Source organism: Betta splendens, chromosome 9 (genome assembly GCF_900634795.4).
Source record: "Betta splendens chromosome 9, fBetSpl5.4, whole genome shotgun sequence".
NCBI lineage: Eukaryota > Metazoa > Chordata > Actinopteri > Anabantiformes > Osphronemidae > Betta > Betta splendens.
This window is the reverse complement of record NC_040889.2, coordinates 15,063-32,283: the sequence shown is the minus strand read 5'-3', so window position 1 is coordinate 32,283 and position 17,221 is coordinate 15,063. Positions and strand designations below refer to the sequence as shown.

The following is a 17,221-nucleotide window of genomic DNA, read 5'->3' as shown; positions in this document are numbered from 1 at the left end:
ACCACAAAGTAACTCTTTTTTGCTGGAGTAGCTCAGGCGGGAGAGTGTTAGACTGAAGATCTGCATCCTTCGGTCCATCCCAGGTTTCAGCAACAGATGTCCAAACTCTAAGATGCAAAACGCAACCATGTCCTCACGTTTGATTTGTTGCTTTTTAGAAGAATCAAGAGATCATGTGCCATGCATTTCTACTATATAAATATTTTGAACATGGCTACAGTAGCATGAAAATTGCCCCTGCATGGAGAAAGTTGAAAGAAAAACTTACCTTTTTCTGCCTGGCATCAAACAAGGGACCTTTTGCGTGTGAAGCAAACGTGATAACCACTACATGACAGAAACCCATACCATGTTGCACATTGACTTCCTCTTTAAGCAGAATCTTTGACTCACTTTTTGAACAACATGACTTTGTGTTGCTCGTGCCTTGTCAGCAAGACGTGAAGGTTCCTGGACAGAAAATGGTCTAGTGCAGCCTTAAACCACAACAGCTCTATGATCTGCATTTCATCACACACTGCTCTGGCCAGACACACCAACAATGGCAGCCACCCAGGATGGCTGCAACAGCTGACTGCTCTCTTCTCAAGACCCTTTTGCCCTCCTTAATTATAGATTTTTCTCAAGTCCAAATTAGTGCGCCAGAGCATGCTAGCAAAAAGTGGAGCCATTGAAAACCCTCCTCTGCAGTGTCTCTAGGAGCTTTGGAGTTCTGCCAGGTAAGCAATTTGTGTTCAGGTGCGTTTAAAAGTGAAAAGCAACCAATGATAGCCTGTCTTTTTGAAATGTTGACAGGACAATCCTTTAGTGAACATAGACTTGCCAGTGCACTTTGCCATATCCCAGGACTCTTTCACAGGAAATGCAGTTCCGACTGGCCATCTTGTGAACGCTCATGGACTTTCACACACATTGAATATCTACATCGGACAAAACATTACGTGAAAGTTTCTGCCTGGTTTCGAACCAGGGGCCTTTTGCGTGTAGGGCAAACGTGATAACCACTTCACTACAGAAACCTGACAAGGCTTTGAGAGACAGTTCTTGAGGAAGGAGCGTTCCAAAAAAACTTGTTGAAAGTGCCGACTATGCTTTCCTTGGGTACATGTGAATCAATGGAGCTAAAGCGGAGCCTCCAGATGTTTTTGGTCACTTTGGAAAATACTTAAACCACCAAGTTGGTTTGTTGCAGCTTAAATTCCACAAAAAAATTGTGTGTCAAGTGTGACTTGGTGTCCTACAGACCACAAAATGGCAAGTTTGGTCCTCGTTATTATTTTGGCCAGTATCTCCGCTTGTCACGTGTGGTGGAAATTTTCCATAAAGAAGCAGATGAGAGAGTTGTCCTTTTGTGCGATTTATTGAAATAATAAAGAAAATAAAAATAATGTGGAAAGCAAATAAAAAGCATGGATGTTGATCGTGCACATCAACAAACCAAAAACCAGCTGGGGAGATCAGTGCACACACCACGAAGGTGTGATGCAAAGAGCCCACGATCCTCAAGTTGCTTCTGCCTTTTAACCCCTTTCTCTGTCCGACTAGGGTGGAATGTCTTTCTAACCCAATCAAATTACATGCACCGTCTCCTCCCTGTCGCAGTGTGTGTGAAGATATTTACATTCTCACACCTGCATTGCTGACGTCCAACTATCTGTGAGAAAGGAGCACAGAGTCTCAACAGACAGAGACACAACTCCCCGACCTTGGGTTTGGGAGCTAGAGTTGAGAGTCTATCGGGCAGAGACAACCATTGAACAATGTAGGTGAAATGTCAAATGCATACAGTAAGACAAAACATAAGATATTAATTGCAGAACATAAGTCATAACTCGTATAATAACTGCATAGAAATGCATAGAAATAAGGAAGACACATAAAAATAAGGAAGAGAAAATTTTTCCCATAACACTCCCCCCTTTTGATTACACATTAATCAAACCATAAAGGAATAAAAATTGTCAACATCACATTCTGTAATAATAAAAGATCCTTGCAAATGAAACAATAAGGGTATTAACTCATCAAGATTCAAAATACACCTTCACATAAAATGGAAGTAACTAAGGGACAAAAGGTTGGGAGCTGTTTTTGGTGGGTAGTTATACAAGAATAACTTCTGTATTGGCATGTGAAGAAAATAAGCTCATTATCATATTTGTATCATATTATATTTTGTGGTCAGATAGCCTAAGACCATCGTCAAAGTCATTAAGTAAATTAGAGTTGGGGTTTTTGAACATAGTGCATTGTGTCATTTGATACGAGAGTGTTGCTGGGGTCGCACGCATGATGAGACCTCTAACCAGTGGGATAACGCAAAAACCAAACAAGAGAATCACAGCCATCACAATGATAAAGGAAACAGCTGCGGACATGAGAACAGATTTCCATTTTCCAGACATCTCGTCTAGCCAATTCCAAGAGGAAGAACCTATACCAGAGTTAGTTGAGATTCTGAAGGCTGTGTAGCGCCTTCGCCACAATACCATTAGAATCAGTGTTATTCAGGATGTAAGTACAACATGCGTCTCCAAACATAACACAAACGCCTCTTTTCTCTGCTAACAACGTGTCTACGGCCATTCAATTGTAATGTAATAAAGATAATTAATGTATGATAGCCATAGGTTTCCGGTGGGGTTCTGTATCATATAATCTTAAGATAGATTTAATGCTTTCGGATCTTTAATTGTACATTTGCGTCTAGAGCGAATAGGAGATTCAGGGATTAAACCAGAATGATGATGCGTTTTGTCTCATAACCTCTGTCATCTGTAGATGAAGGATAAAAACTAATTGTAGCAGTGAATAAGTGATTGTGAGCAAATTAAACACCAAATCAACTTTAGGATATTTAAACTCAGTGTTGTGAATTATGTGAAATTTTCTCATTCAAAAGTAGTGTGTAAAGTTACATAGAAACATCATATGATAAAGGCAACAATCCAAGTAGCATAAAATGAAGTCTAACACAACAAGGTTACAATTGATGTCTTGTAACAATCTGCTTCTTCCTGTTGAACAGTAGCGTTAGATTGTTTCCAACCTGTGTGTTGATGTATTGCCAGTTCGTTGGAGTTCTTCAGGTTGTGATCAGCTGATCACAGACACTTGGGATTCGTTATCACCGTCAGGTTTCCTCCCAATGTCGTCTGAGTCACTGTCACTCCCGTGATGTGAAGAGTCTACACGTCGTCCAGCGTCGGCAACTCAAGGCTGCTCGTGTGTGTGTTTTCTCAGGAGCGTGTGTGTAGATGTTGGTCTGATAGTGTGATTCACCGGCGCAGCTTCAGGCGGCGCTTGGCTCACACCTTTAGCTGAACGGTCAACGCAGCCTCGCCGCAATGCGTGTGTGAGCACAGCGAGGGTCGTCCTTCTCAGTTCTTTTCGTCAGTGGTGGTTTTCTCGTATGGTGTAGATGGAGGGTCGTCTGTCGGATCCGGGACCTTCCTGGATGGAGTGGATCCAAGTCACTCTTTCTGTGATCTTCACAGCCGTGTGGGTCGTCAGAAGGACCTGGAAGGGGCCTCGCCACCGTTTGGAGGTCCAGTGCTTCCTCCTGAACTCCTTAACGATCGCCCAGTCCCCTGGTTGGATGGTGTAATGGTCCTGTCGCCTGTTTTCACCTGTTGGGAAATCTGAATTGTGCGGAAAAAGTGTTTGGGTGGCACAGCTGCCATCAGGCCCAAACCAGACTCCATGGCTACAGGTGGAACCATTCGTCTGCCAGAGTCTGAGTTCCTGTGAGGTACAAAATGTTTAAAGCACAGGGAGAGAGGAAGGAAAGGATAGAGAGAGTTGGAGAGAGGGAACAAGGATCAGGAGAGGAAACAAGGATCAGGAGAGGGAGGGGTTGTTGGGCAGCGACCTTCGCAGCAGCGTCTGCAGCTGCATGTCGGCACAAACAAAGTCGTCACTGATGTTGGACAGTTACAAACAGCATTAGCTGTAGGCAGCAGGACAGCATCCAGCAAAGCAGAACCTTATCATGATGTAAGATAGGTTTGCAATCAGACTTCAAAGCTTTCCATGCTTCCACAGAGAACCAACGTGTGACAAGCATCTGTGGAGTCTGTAGATGGTAACAGACTCTCCTTCTGCTAGTTTACTAGCTTCAGTCAATGTGATCAACTCTGCAGCCTGAGCAGAGTAGTGTCTTAGCAATGTGCCAGACTTCAAGACGACCTCTTGACAGTAATGTTTAGTATGTTGAGCAAAGTGGTGTTGCATCTAAGCCATCTGGCTGTAGAAAGATGTGATCTATTCCAAAAGAATCAAAGACACAGTATGAGGACAAAAGAACAGAAGTCGTACAACCTGATCTTTCATGCACTGTTTGAGTAAAAGGTCGCGTAGGGTCAGAACAGGAAGACCCAAAGTAAGAGTCGACTGAAGAGCAAGCATGAGGTCGGTGAACGTTGTTCAGCCTCAGACGTCCACGTGAGACAAGAAGTGGACGATGAAGACGTCTGCATCAGAACCCTGAGTGGGGCCTCAAAGACAATAAAGTTAGGAACGAAAGTCCTACAATAAGAACAAAAACCTAGAAAAGACATCAGCTGTTTATACGTGCACGGTTTAGGCAGGTCTCAAATTGCTTTAACTCTGTTGGGTGAGATGGATTTGCCATCAGCTGTAATTACAATGACCCAGAAAACAACCTTTGTCTGAACAAAGTGTAATTTAAACAGGCTCTCTTTGTGGCCTGTAGCATCCAATGTTTCAGTAGCTTAGTGGTGTCTGCAGTAACACCATCTATGGCTCCTTTAAGAGGGTGTTGTTGTTTACATGGTTTGTGGTCAGATTTAGGTGTGATGACCACTGGTTCACATCCTCTGATTGAACCTACATCATATCTGTGTGTGAGCCACAGGGAAGCAGGGCTTCCTGTAAGGCTGAGTGTTGGGTCAGAGCGTCCTCTGAAAAATAAAAATAAAAACAAAAGCGTGTAATGTGTGTCATTAGAATGTGGAGGTACCCAGTTCACTGTTTGCTGCACATGACGGGCAGAATAAAAAAAGTTTTCTAAAAGTATGCAAAGTAGTTGAATACATCACATGGGGTCAGAAGTCGTTCACCAGTCTCCACCCCGTTGACATCTGTTCACGAAAGGACCCACGTCCTGTCATCTGTCTCCATCATGTTTTCACAGAGGGACGTGTGGAACTGTAGAATAAAAATCAAAAATCTTTTTGTTCGTTAGGAAAAGAAATCGCAAGCGCAGACCTGTGTTCATCCCAAAAGAGGGAAGTTGAGGTCAGTTTGTGTGTGTGTGTGAAATCATAAACAAGCTGTGATGCAGCCTGTGTGAGGGCCTCAGTTACAGCCCCCCCTCAGCAGCCAATGATAAGAGCACAGCTGAGCTGAAGTTAACACCAACAAAAGAGGGATTATTTAGAATGTCTGTAGATGTAACCTGCACTCCGTCTGGAGTGGAAATCAATCAAATACCTAATTTACACATGAGATCTCTTCCTAAAAATTTAACTGGGCATAAATTTGAAAGCAACAATAAATCTCAAGGTGTCTCGCTGTCAGATGTTGCATAAGACAGTGAAAAAATAAGTTTTCTTTAATAGTCTGGTACGTACAGTAATTATTATTACTTCTCTCTAATAGTCGTCTTCCCTTTAATAGTCATTAATAGTCTGTTTCAGTCGGTTTCAGTCTTCCTATAGTTTTCTTTTTTTTTCTATAGTCTGTTTTGTTTTCCTAAAGTCTTCTAGTCTGGCCAGACAAACCTATAGTGTGCACAAGTATTTTTAGAAACATGAAGGACTTTATTACTGAATTTGTTGCAAGTTAAAATAGTTTGAACCCATCAGACTGTAAAGTCATGCAGCAGTTGTCATTTAGCTGTTTGTCATAATTTGAAAATCACTCTGGGATTTTTTTTGAGCAAAAAGCGATTCTTCATTGCAAGCAGATAAGCATGAACATGAATTTGAGCGTGTATCAGCTGTAAGCGTGTTTCTTCATTGCGTGTATGAATGTGTGTGTGTGTGTGTTTGCGGTACCGTCTTGTACGTCACGTGAAAAGGAACCGTCACCTTCCTCCTTCCCCAACCATCAGTCTCATGTGAGTGCCAGTGGGTGAAGCCTTTCAATGGGACAGTTGTTCCTCGATGACAGACCTTTCCTGGATCCTCGCATGCAGCTCTATTGGGCCGATCACGTCTGAAGCCTCTCCTGTTGTTTCAACCAGTGTCTGTGTCAGAGCACGTCTTCTCACTCTGCTGTTGCTCTGTCCTTGTTTTCCTTTGCTGATTGTCATAAGCAGGTGTCTGTGTCAGATACACACGCTTGTAGTAGCTGGTTCATCTGATGAGCCCAGAACGTGATGGCTGCAGACGTTGTGGGAGTCGCTGAGGCGTCCATGCTGTGGTCTGTGTCCTCCAGCTGCTGTGGTGTCAGAGCTTCCACCCTGTTCTGGTTGTTGGTCGGCGCTTCTTCTCCTTCGGTTCTTCTGCTGATGCTGGGAAAGGAGTCCAGATCCGGATTAACCCTCATCGCGCTCAGTTCTGCATTAGGATAGAGAGCAGAAACAATGGGAGCATTTGCTCTTGACATGATATGTGTGTGTGTGTGTGTGTGTGTGTGTGTGTGTGTGTGTGTGTGTGTGTGTGTGTGTGTGTGTATGTGTGTGTGTGATGTGGCAGAGTGCAAACAATTCTTCCCCAGAGTTGTTATCTCCTTTTTTTCTGTTACTCTCATCTCTCTTTTGTTTCTTTTAGGGCTTTAGTTTTGATAGTTTTGCTTTTTCAAGTATTTTCTTTTGTCTCTAATTTTTCTTTTAAGGTGCGTATGTCCTTTACACTAAGTGATTCTCTTTTTGAACCCACAACCAGTTTCCCACTCATGGAAACATGAAACGCACTAATAACCATATTTACTTTTTACTTTGATAATTACTTTTACTTTTGTAATGCTGCAGTCTGGTGGTGGAGACTTAGATCGCCCCGAACCCATCTTTCAGAGTCCCGGCGGTTTCCTGCCTTAGATTTTTATGTGTTCCGGCCGGAACCTTTTTTCGAAATTTCTCTTCCACGGACGTCTCCGTAGAAAGGGAACCGCTCAGATCAGCGACAGGGTTCTCGGAAGTGGTCCCTCACCGTCAGGCCCCTCTAAGACCCGGGTCCCTCGTATCTCAAAACCACTTCCCCCTGCAAACGCGCTCCGTATTTCAGAAGCCGTCTTTATTTCCTTGTCCACACCCTTTGGACTGCGCTCAGATCTGCACACTGGTCTGTATCCTCAGTACAGACAAAACAAGCTCGGTCCCACGAGCCAACCCTTAGCAACCACCGTCTCGGCCACCAGGGCAGACTTTGACCTAATTAATTTTACCCGAATATTAAATTTTTTAATTTAAAAAAAAAAATTTTGGTCCTAATTATTATATTTTAGATGTTTTCAGCCACATAGTCGTTTTAGAAATATTATTATCTCTTTTTCTAGTTATATTTTCTTTTTGTTTTTCCCAAATCAAAAGGAATCTCTCTCACCGAGCCGAGCCAAATTAGGATTTGAGTTTGAATCTGAGTTCGTGGATCTCGTCAGAGGCGACCCAGACGGGTGAGCAGTCCTCCCAGCTCTGAATGTCTGTAGAGGTTTGGAGGCTGAGCGACCCTAGTCCTCAGGACTATCGTCCCTGGTCACACCGTCCAGACGACCTGCCGCGGGATCCTGTTCGTAGACGCCAATTTCTGTGGTGGAAATTTTCCATAAAGAAGCAGATGAGAGAGTTGTCCTTTTGTGCGATTTATTGAAATAATAAAGAAAATAAAAATAATGGGGAAAGCAAATAAAAAGCATGGATGTTGATCGTGCACATCAACAAACCAAAAACCAGCTGGGGAGATCAGTGCACACACCACGAAGGTGTGTGACAAGAGCCCACGATCCTCAAGTTGCTTCTGCCTTTTAACCCCTTTCTCTGTCCGACTAGGGTGGAATGTCTTTCTAACCCAATCAAATTACATGCACCATCTCCTCCCTGTCGCAGTGTGTGTGAAGATATTTACATTCTCACACCTGCATTGCTGACGTCCAACTATCTGTGAGAAAGGAGCACAGAGTCTCAACAGACAGAGACACAACTCCCCGACCTTGGGTTTGGGAGCTAGAGTTGAGAGTCTATCAGGCAGAGACAACCATTGAACAATGTAGGTGAAATGTCAAATGCATACAGTAAGACAAAACATAAGATATTAATTGCAGAACATAAGTCATAACTCGTATAATAACTGCATAGAAATGCATAGAAATAAGGAAGACACATAAAAATAAGGAAGAGACAATTTTTCCCATAACACACGCGGAAGACTAGGGTTCGATTCCCTGACGGGGAGTGTTTTTCTTTGTCATCCCACCACATGACCTCATGTTTGATTTGTTGCTTTTTAGCCGACTATGCTTTCCATGGGTACATGTGAATCAATAGAGCTAAAGCGGAGCCTCCAAATGTCTTTGGTCACTTTGGAAAATTTTTTGGAAAATACTTGAACCACAAACTTGCTTTGTATGCTTTCCATGGGTATTTGTGAATCAAGGGAGCTAAAGCGGAGCCTCCAAATGTTTTTGGTCACTTTGGAAAATAATTGAACCACAAAATTGGTTTGTTGCAGCTTAAATTCCACACAAAAATTGTGTGTCAAGTGTGACTTGGTGTCCTACAGACCACAAAATGGGCAATTTGGTCCTCGTTAGTATAGTGGCCAGTATCTCCGCTTGTCATGCGGAAGACCAGGGTTCGATTCCCTGACGGGGATTGTTTTTCTTTGTCATCCCACATGACGCATGAATTTACTTTCTTTTATAAAAAAACAGCTGAGGATTGCTGCTTTTGACTACCACAAAGTAACTTTTTTTTGCTGGAGTAGCTCAGGCGGGAGAGTGTTAGACTGAAGATCTGCATCCTTCGGTCCATCCCAGGTTTCAGCAACAGATGTCCAAACTCTGAGATGCAAAGCGCAACCATGTCCTCACGTTTGATTTGTTGCTTTTTAGAAGAATCGACAGATCATGTGCCATGCATTTCTACTATATAAATATTTTGAACATGGCTACAGTGGCATAAAAATTGCCCCTGCATGGAGAAAGTTGAAAGAAAAACTTACCTTTTTCTGCCTGGCATCAAACAAGGGACCTTTTGCGTGTGAAGCAAACGTGAAAACCACTACATGACAGAAACCCATACCATGTTGCACATTGACTTCCTCTTTAAGCAGAATCTTTGACTCACTTTTTGAACAACATGACTTTGTGTTGCTCGTGCCTTGTCAGCAAGACGTGAAGGTTCCTGGACAGAAAATGGTCTAGTGCAGCCTTAAACCCTAACAGCTCTATCATCTGCATTCCATCACACACTGCTCTGGCCAGACACACCAACAATGGCAGCCACCCAGGATGGCTGCAACAGCTGACTGCTCTCTTCTCAAGACCCTTTTGCCCTCTTAATTATAGATTCTTCTCAAGTCCAAATTAGTGCACATGAGCATGCTAGCAAAAAGTGGAGCCATTGACAACCCTCTTCTGCAGTGTCTCTAGGAGCTTTGGAGTTCTGCCAGGTAAGCAATTTGTGTTCAGGTGTGTTTAAAAGTGAAAAGCAACCAATGATAGCCTGTCTTTTGAAATGTTGACAGGACAGTCCTCTAGTGAACATAGACTTGCCAGTGCACTTTGCCATATCCCGGGACTCTTTCACAGGAAATGCAGTTCCAACTGGCCATCTTGTGAACGCTCATGGTGTGTCACACACATTGATTATCTACATCGGACAAAACCACTACACTACAGAAACCTGACAAGGCTTTGAGAGACAGTTCTTGAGGAAGGAGCGTTCCAAAAAAACTTGTTGCAAGTGCCGACTATGCTTTCCATGGGTACAAGTGAATCAATGGAGCTAAAGCGGAGCCTCCAAATGTTTTTGGTCACTTTGGAAAATATTTTGGAAAATACTTGAACCACAAACTTGCTTTGTATGCTTTCCATGGGTACATGTGAATCAATGGAGCTAAAGCGGAGCCTCCAAATGTTTTTGGTCACTTTGGAAAATACTTGAACCACAAACTTGCTTTGTTGCAGCTTAAATTTCACACAAAAATTGTGTGTCAAGTGTGACTTTGTGTCCTACAGACCACAAAATGGGAAATTTGGTCCTCGTTAGTATAGTGGCCAGTATCTCCGCTTGTCATGCGGAAGACCAGGGTTGGATTCCATGACGGGGAGTGTTTTTCTTTGTCATCCCACCACATGGCGCATGAATTTACTTTCTTTTATAAAAAAAAAAAGCTGAGGATTGCTGCTTTTGACTACCACAAAGTAACTCTTTTTTGCTGGAGTAGCTCAGGCGGGAGAGTGTTAGACTGAAGATCTGCATCCTTCGGTCCATCCCAGGTTTCAGCAACAGATGTCCAAACTCTAAGATGCAAAACGCAACCATGTCCTCACGTTTGATTTGTTGCTTTTTAGACGAATCGACAGATCATGTGCCATGCATTTCTACTATATAAATATGTTGAACATGGCTACAGTGGCATAAAAATTGCCCCTGCATGGAGAAAGTTGAAAGAAAAACTTACCTTTTTCTGCCTGGCATCAAACAAGGGACCTTTTGCGTGTGAAGCAAACGTGATAACCACTACATGACAGAAACCCATACCATGTTGCACATTGACTTCCTCTTTAAGCAGAATCTTTGACTCACTTTTTGAACAACATGACTTTGTGTTGCTCGTGCCTTGTCAGCAAGACGTGACAAAATGTTGACAGGACAATCTTTTAGTGAACATACACTTGCCAGTGCACTTTGCCATATCCAGGGAGTCTTTCACAGGAAATGCAGTTCCGACTGGCCATCTTGAACGCTCATGGACTGTCACACACATTGATTATCTACATCGGACAAAAGATTATGTGAAAGTTTCTGCCTGATTTCGAACCAGGGGCCTTTTGCGTGTAAGGCAAACGTGATAACCACTACACTACAGAAACCTGACAAGGATTTGAGAGACAGTTCTTGAGGAAGAAGCGTTCCAAAAAAACTTAGGGTGTGTATGCGGGAGGGTGGGGGGGAGGGAGGATAAGGGGTGCAACCAGCTGCTGAAACCAAGCAAATCTGTTAAGTAAACAATCGGAGCAAAAAAAAATAATAAAAAATAAATAAATAAATAAGAAGCATGGATACCTTAGGCTTACCTTAGGCTAACACATTCATAACTAAACAATTTTTGTACTGTGGTTTACCTTAGAGATTAATACTAATACCAATAATAGTGCTAAGGTATGTGCACATACTAATACAAACATGTACATACAATATACATACATATGTGCATTATTATACATATCCCATACTACTTAATAAAAGTCATGACATACAACACCACAAATTCCATATTCACACATTATTCATATTGGTAGTGATAAGTATCAATAATACTTACAGTTGGATTTGGAAAGTGTCCCACTACAAGGTTAGTAAGGCTGTAGCTTAACATTATTCACCCAAAGGGTGAGGCAGACGTTGGTGCATGAACAATGCCACTTGTGGAAGCCAGGGTGATGTGAGGGGCTCTGCCACTACGCCCATCCAGCAAGCAGAGGAAGGAATCCTAGCAGCCAGGGAGCCCACACACCTTCAGTTCCAGGAGGGCAGGTGTTGCGACCCAAGCCGCCCACACAGAGCCCCCCAGGCAGAGCTGCAGCAGCCACAGAGACAGCACCCGAGGCCAGAGTGGGCCACCGGGGGTCAACGCTGTCCGCCCCATGAGAACCAGGGGCAAACACTCCCCCCGGCGGGAGGGCGGGCCTGAAAGAGTAGAGCCCGAGGACCCACGGTCCGTAGGGAGCCCGCCAGAAGATGCCCCCGCGCCCAGAGTGGGGCCCGCCCCCAGTCCACCACCCCCACACGGGCGGAGCGGGGCCTACCCCATCGGCCCGACCTCATCCCCTGGCGCTACAGCGGCCTGCAGCACAAGGCCAGCAATTGGTGGGGTCAGCAGAAAAGAGACCACCCAGGCAGACGATCATCGTACCCCGGGCGAAAAACCGGACCCCCCACACTTCAACCGCACCACACGCATACCAACTCACACAAACACAGACGCATACACCCATCCACATGTGCAACACACATCATCACATCAACACACACACACACCATAGACTCTCTCACAACAAACTAGTCAATCATACGTGAACCAATGCACTCTCAGATACATTCTCCCACCCACACCATTCGCTTGATCTCATTCGTGGGGAGGGTAGGTCTCCGGCCTGCCGTCCATGTGGCCCCAGGCAGGGACCGCAGCTCCTCCCGAGCCCCGACCAACCCCCTCAACCCGGGGGAGGCAGAGGGCAGTAGAAATAGGTACCCCAGAACCCTGCAACCCAGCTTGGACGTGAGTGTGTGGAACTAAAGTGCACTGAAGGTGGGTGACACCTCCAGGAGCACAACCGCTGGCTGACGGTGTGTCCCCGGGACAGTGCCCCCCCCTCGCCCTAAATGTCTTTTTGCAGTTAAAACTGGGTGGTGATCTCTCCATCAGGGCCAGTGGCCGAGGCCACAACTGGCCTGAGCCCCAGGCCCCAGTGAAAGAGCCCACCCCCGGCCCTAAATGTATGTGTATGTAGCTAAGTATGAGGAACTTTGGGAGATACCCAATTCTCCGGGGGGTCCAGCAGACAGAGCCATCAATGGGAAGTCTACTGGCCCCCCCGGAAGGAGCCCCCAGATTCCTGGACAAGTGTGTATGACTAATGCAATTAAAACTGCAGAGCATCCCACTTGGAAGGGACGGAACCACTTCCCAGTAGCCCTGGTCCCTCCATCAGCAGGACGCCCCTTGCAGACCTAAGTGGATGAATGCGGAGAAATGTAGTTGGGAAGCAGAGCACCAGGGTCCGCAGAGCCAGGTTCCCGACTGGCTCTGCTACCTATCCCACCACCCCCCACAACCCCCAGCCAGGAAGGGACAGCCGAGACCCAGGGACCGCAGTACTACTGCCCAGGCGCCACACGCAGCACAGCCAGAGCCATCCTCACCCTTCTTTCACACTTACCCATTCTCTCGCTCAAGTATGCCCATGCTCGCCCCGTGTAGTGTGACACTCAAACCCACACACATACTCTGCGGTTGTGCATTGAGGGCCAGCCTCCGCCCAGGGCCCAATGAAGGTTCTAGCCTGAGTAGTCCGCCAACCCCCCCTGCAACAGGCCCGAGCAGTTACCAGAGGGCGTCGGACCGCTAGGGCAGGCAGCGCCCCACCCGAGCAGGGGCAGCGCCCCAGGGGAGAGACACCCCTCCGGGCACAGGCAGGCACCCCCAGAGGGAGTCCCCCGGACGCAGGTTACCCAGGTCTCCACCCCCAGGTCCGCCCCCGCACACCAGCAGGGAGGCCCGCCTCCGGCTCCCCGGAGACAGGCACACGCCAACCCCCAAAATGGTCCCACCCCGGCACAGGGCCGCCGGTCCCAGCAGCCACCACACCCCCGCCGCAGGGGACCCATGCGGCCAGCCCTGAGTCCACCAACCCGTCCCGGTTCCTTAGGCAGGCAGGCACCACCAACCACCAGTCACCCCCCCACCACTGTGCCAGACATGACGCAGCACCCGAGCCCCACGCATCCTTACCTGGAAATGGAATCAATCAGAGTATAGTTTTGGTCATTGATTTGATGAAGCAGACAATGTGTCTAAGGTGGTATAATCTAACAAGCTGTTCAGGTATTGAGTAATGCTTAATTTTTTTTTAGTTTTCCAGTTCATGAGGATGATTTTCTTTGCGACACAGAGGGCAGAAAGAAGTGTGTGTGATGAGTTTGTCTCTAGATCAAGCCCACATAGATCTCCTAGAAGACAAAGTGCAGGGGCTGCTGGGATTGGACAGCTTAACTGGGTTGACAGGTGTTCACATACTCTTTGCCAAAATTGCTGCACAGGTGAGCATGACCAGAATGCATGTAGGAATCTATCTGCTGTGTTATCTGTACAGTGAGGGCAAATATTTGAGTTTGTGAGACCCATTTGGAACATCCTTTGTCCTGTATAGTGAGTTCTATGAAGAATTTTGTATTGTATTAGTTGTAAATTTGTATTTTTTGTCATTCTGAATAAATTAGAACATATGTTATTCCAGAACGTGTAATTAGTGGTGATATTGAGATCAGCTTCCCATTTAGAAATCGGAAGGCTCACTGTCTGGTCTACATTGGAAATTAAGATATAGATTTTGGATACTGTCCTTTTCCCTGATATATCAATAAATCGCTCTATTACTGGTGGTGGTTGCATGTGGATGGCAGTATTCTTACTTTTTACATTAAGTTTTGACTTTAGTTGTCGGTATTCTAAGAAATTGGCACTAGTGATTTCATAGTGAGACACTAGTTCTTCAAAAGAGGTAAACTTGTCTCTTGTGAAAACATGTTTCAGATGTGTTATCCCTTTGATATGCCAAGTTGGAAAGTGTATTGCCTTTTTGTTTTGTATGATGTCTGGATTGTTCCAGAGAGGTGTGTTTTGGCAAAGAGTAAGCGAAGACCCATTAATTTTAAGAAACTCCCACCAGGCTTGCAGAGATGCTTTTATGCTAATGTTCTGGTAACAACTATGATGTTTGATTTTGGTGCTGATAAAGGGCAGATCTGCAACTTTGATATTTCCACAAAATGTTTGTTCAATGTCTATCCAGGAGGAGTCTGCTGGCATGGGTTTTATCCATTTGTGGACATGGTTCAGTCTATTGGCAAGAAAATAGTGGTGGAAGTTAGGTAGTTCTAGGCCGCCGCAGCGTCTGGATTTTTGAAGAGTTTTTAAACTAATTCGTGGTGGCTTGGTTTTCCACAAAAACTGTGAGATGTAGGAGTCTAATGTCTTAAACCACGCCTGGGCTGGCTGAGTTGGAATCATTGAAAATATGTAATTAATTTTTGGCAGGATCATCATTTTTATGGTGGCAATTCTTCCCATAAGTGAAATGGGTAAGGACTGCCATCTTTTGAGGTTGGCTTCTATTTGTTTTAACAATGGATTGTAGTTTAGATCAATAAGCTCTGATAGCCTAGACGACAATTCAATGCCCAAGTATTTAATGTTTCCTGAATGGAGTGTGGTAGAGGAGATGTTAGTCACCTTAAGGTTAAGTGGTAGCACTATAGATTTGGTCCAGTTAATAGAGTACTCTAAAAGTCCTGAGAATTCATCTATGAGGCTGATAGTTGTAGGAAGAGACGTCTGTGGCTCAAGGAGAAACAGTAACACATCGTCAGCATATAAACTTATTTTATGATTTACTGATTTGGTCGATATTCCAGTAATTCCTTCATGCTGTCTTCCTGCTGCGGCTAGAGGTTCAATAAATATTGCAAATAGTGATGGGGACAGTGGGCAGCCCTGTCTTGTCCCTCTATGCAGATTAAACCTTGGTGAGATCTGGTTGTTTGTTCTGACTGCAGCGTTTGCTGAGTTGTATAATATTTGGATCCAGTCTATGAATGTTTCCCCAATGCCGAATTTGTGCAGAGTGGCTAAAAGAAACTTCCAGTTTACTCTATCGAAAGCTTTTTCTGCATCTAAGGAGACGATGGCTGTCTCTAGTTTATGGATGGTGACATAATCAATTAAATTAATTAGTCTGTTCATATTGTTTGTTGACTGTCTACCTTTAATGAAGCCTGTTTGATCAGAGTGAATTATATATGGAGTGATTTTTTCTAATCTTCTAGCAAGTGCTTTACACACTATTTTTAGATCTACATTTATTAGTGAAATTGGTCTATAACTCGATGGGAGTGTAGGGTCTTTCCCTGGTTTTTGGAGCAGGCTTATGAAGGCAGAATTCATATTTGTGGGTAATGAATGTTGTTGTTTAATTTCAGCTAACATTTTGTAAAAGCTGGGTGCCAGCATGGACCAGAACTCTTTATAAAATTCAGTTGGGAATCCATCTGGTCCTGGAGCTTTTTTATTGGGCATCTCCTGCAGAGCTTCATGTAGTTCTGCCAAAGATAACAATGAGTCTAGAGTTGTTCTTCATTTAGCTTTGGCAGTTCTAGTTTATTCAGAAACGCCTCTATGGCTGAGGTGGGTGGATCTATTTGGGACGTATATAACTCTTGGTAAAAGTTTTTAAAGGTATCATTTATTTCATGGGGATCACGAGTAATGTTGCCTTCCTTATTAGTTATTGAATGGATGATTTGTTTCTCTTTATCTATTTTTTAATTGGTTAGCTAGAAATTTACCACATTTATTAGCATGGTCAAAGTTCTCCCAGCGTAATTGGTCTATCTGAAACTGAGTTTTGCAATCAATTATATTATTTAATTTCAGCTTTAGATTCTTTAGGTCTTCTAGGACATCATTGGTTGGAGAGGCTGCATATTTAATCTCTAGAGATTTTATTCCATCCATCCATTTTCTTAACCGCTTACTCCCTAGTGCGGGGTCACGGGGTGCTGGAGCCTATCCCAGCTGGCTACTGGCGAGAGGCAGGGTACACCCTGGACAGGTCGCCAGTCCATCGCAGGGCAACACACTCACACAATGGAGAGAGGCCAATCAACCTAATGCACGTCTTTGGACTGGGGGAGGAAGCCGGTGAACCCGGAGAGAACCCACGCAAGCACGGGGAGAACGTGCAAACTCCACACAGAAAGGCGCCAGGGCCGCCTCCGGGAATCGAACCCAGAACCTTCTTGCTGTGAGGCGACAGTGCTACCCACCGCACCACCGTGCCGCTCCCATTTTGCCGCTTTATTTTTTGCTCTAATTCTAATTCAAGTAACATGTCCTTTTTTTTCTTGTGTGATGAATATGAAATAATTCTACCGCGCATAACTGCCTTCCCAGTCTCCCAAAACTTTCTTGTTGAAAGTGCCGACTATGCTTTCCATGGGTACATGTGAATCAATGGAGCTAAAGCGGAGCCTCCAAATGTTTTTGGTCACTTTGGAAAATACTTGAACCACAAACTTGCTTTGTTGCAGCTTAAATTCCACACAAAAATTGTGTGTCAAGTGTGACTTGGTGTCCTAGAGACCACAAAATGGCAAATTTAGTCCTCGTTAGTATAGTGGCCAGTATCTCCGCTTGTCACGCGGAAGACCAGGGCTCGATTCCCTGACGGGGATTCTTTTTCTTTGTCATCCCACCACATGGCGCATGAATTTACTTTCTTTTATAAAAAAAAAAAACAGCTGAGGATTGCTGCT

General features: G+C 44.7%; 3 non-coding genes across 3 annotated transcripts; 1 reads left to right on the top strand and 2 right to left on the bottom strand.

Annotated features, from left to right (window-relative positions):
• Nucleotides 1–946: 946 nt before the first annotated feature.
• trnav-uac (transfer RNA valine (anticodon UAC)) lies at nucleotides 947–1,019 on the bottom strand. The gene has a single exon. It is a non-coding gene; the product is annotated as a tRNA-Val (tRNA).
• A 7,683-nt stretch (nucleotides 1,020–8,702) lies between these two features.
• On the top strand, nucleotides 8,703–8,774 carry trnad-guc (transfer RNA aspartic acid (anticodon GUC)). The gene has a single exon. It is a non-coding gene; the product is annotated as a tRNA-Asp (tRNA).
• Nucleotides 8,775–10,925: 2,151 nt separating this feature from the next.
• trnav-uac (transfer RNA valine (anticodon UAC)) lies at nucleotides 10,926–10,998 on the bottom strand. The gene has a single exon. It is a non-coding gene; the product is annotated as a tRNA-Val (tRNA).
• Between the last annotated feature and the right edge of the window lie 6,223 nt (nucleotides 10,999–17,221).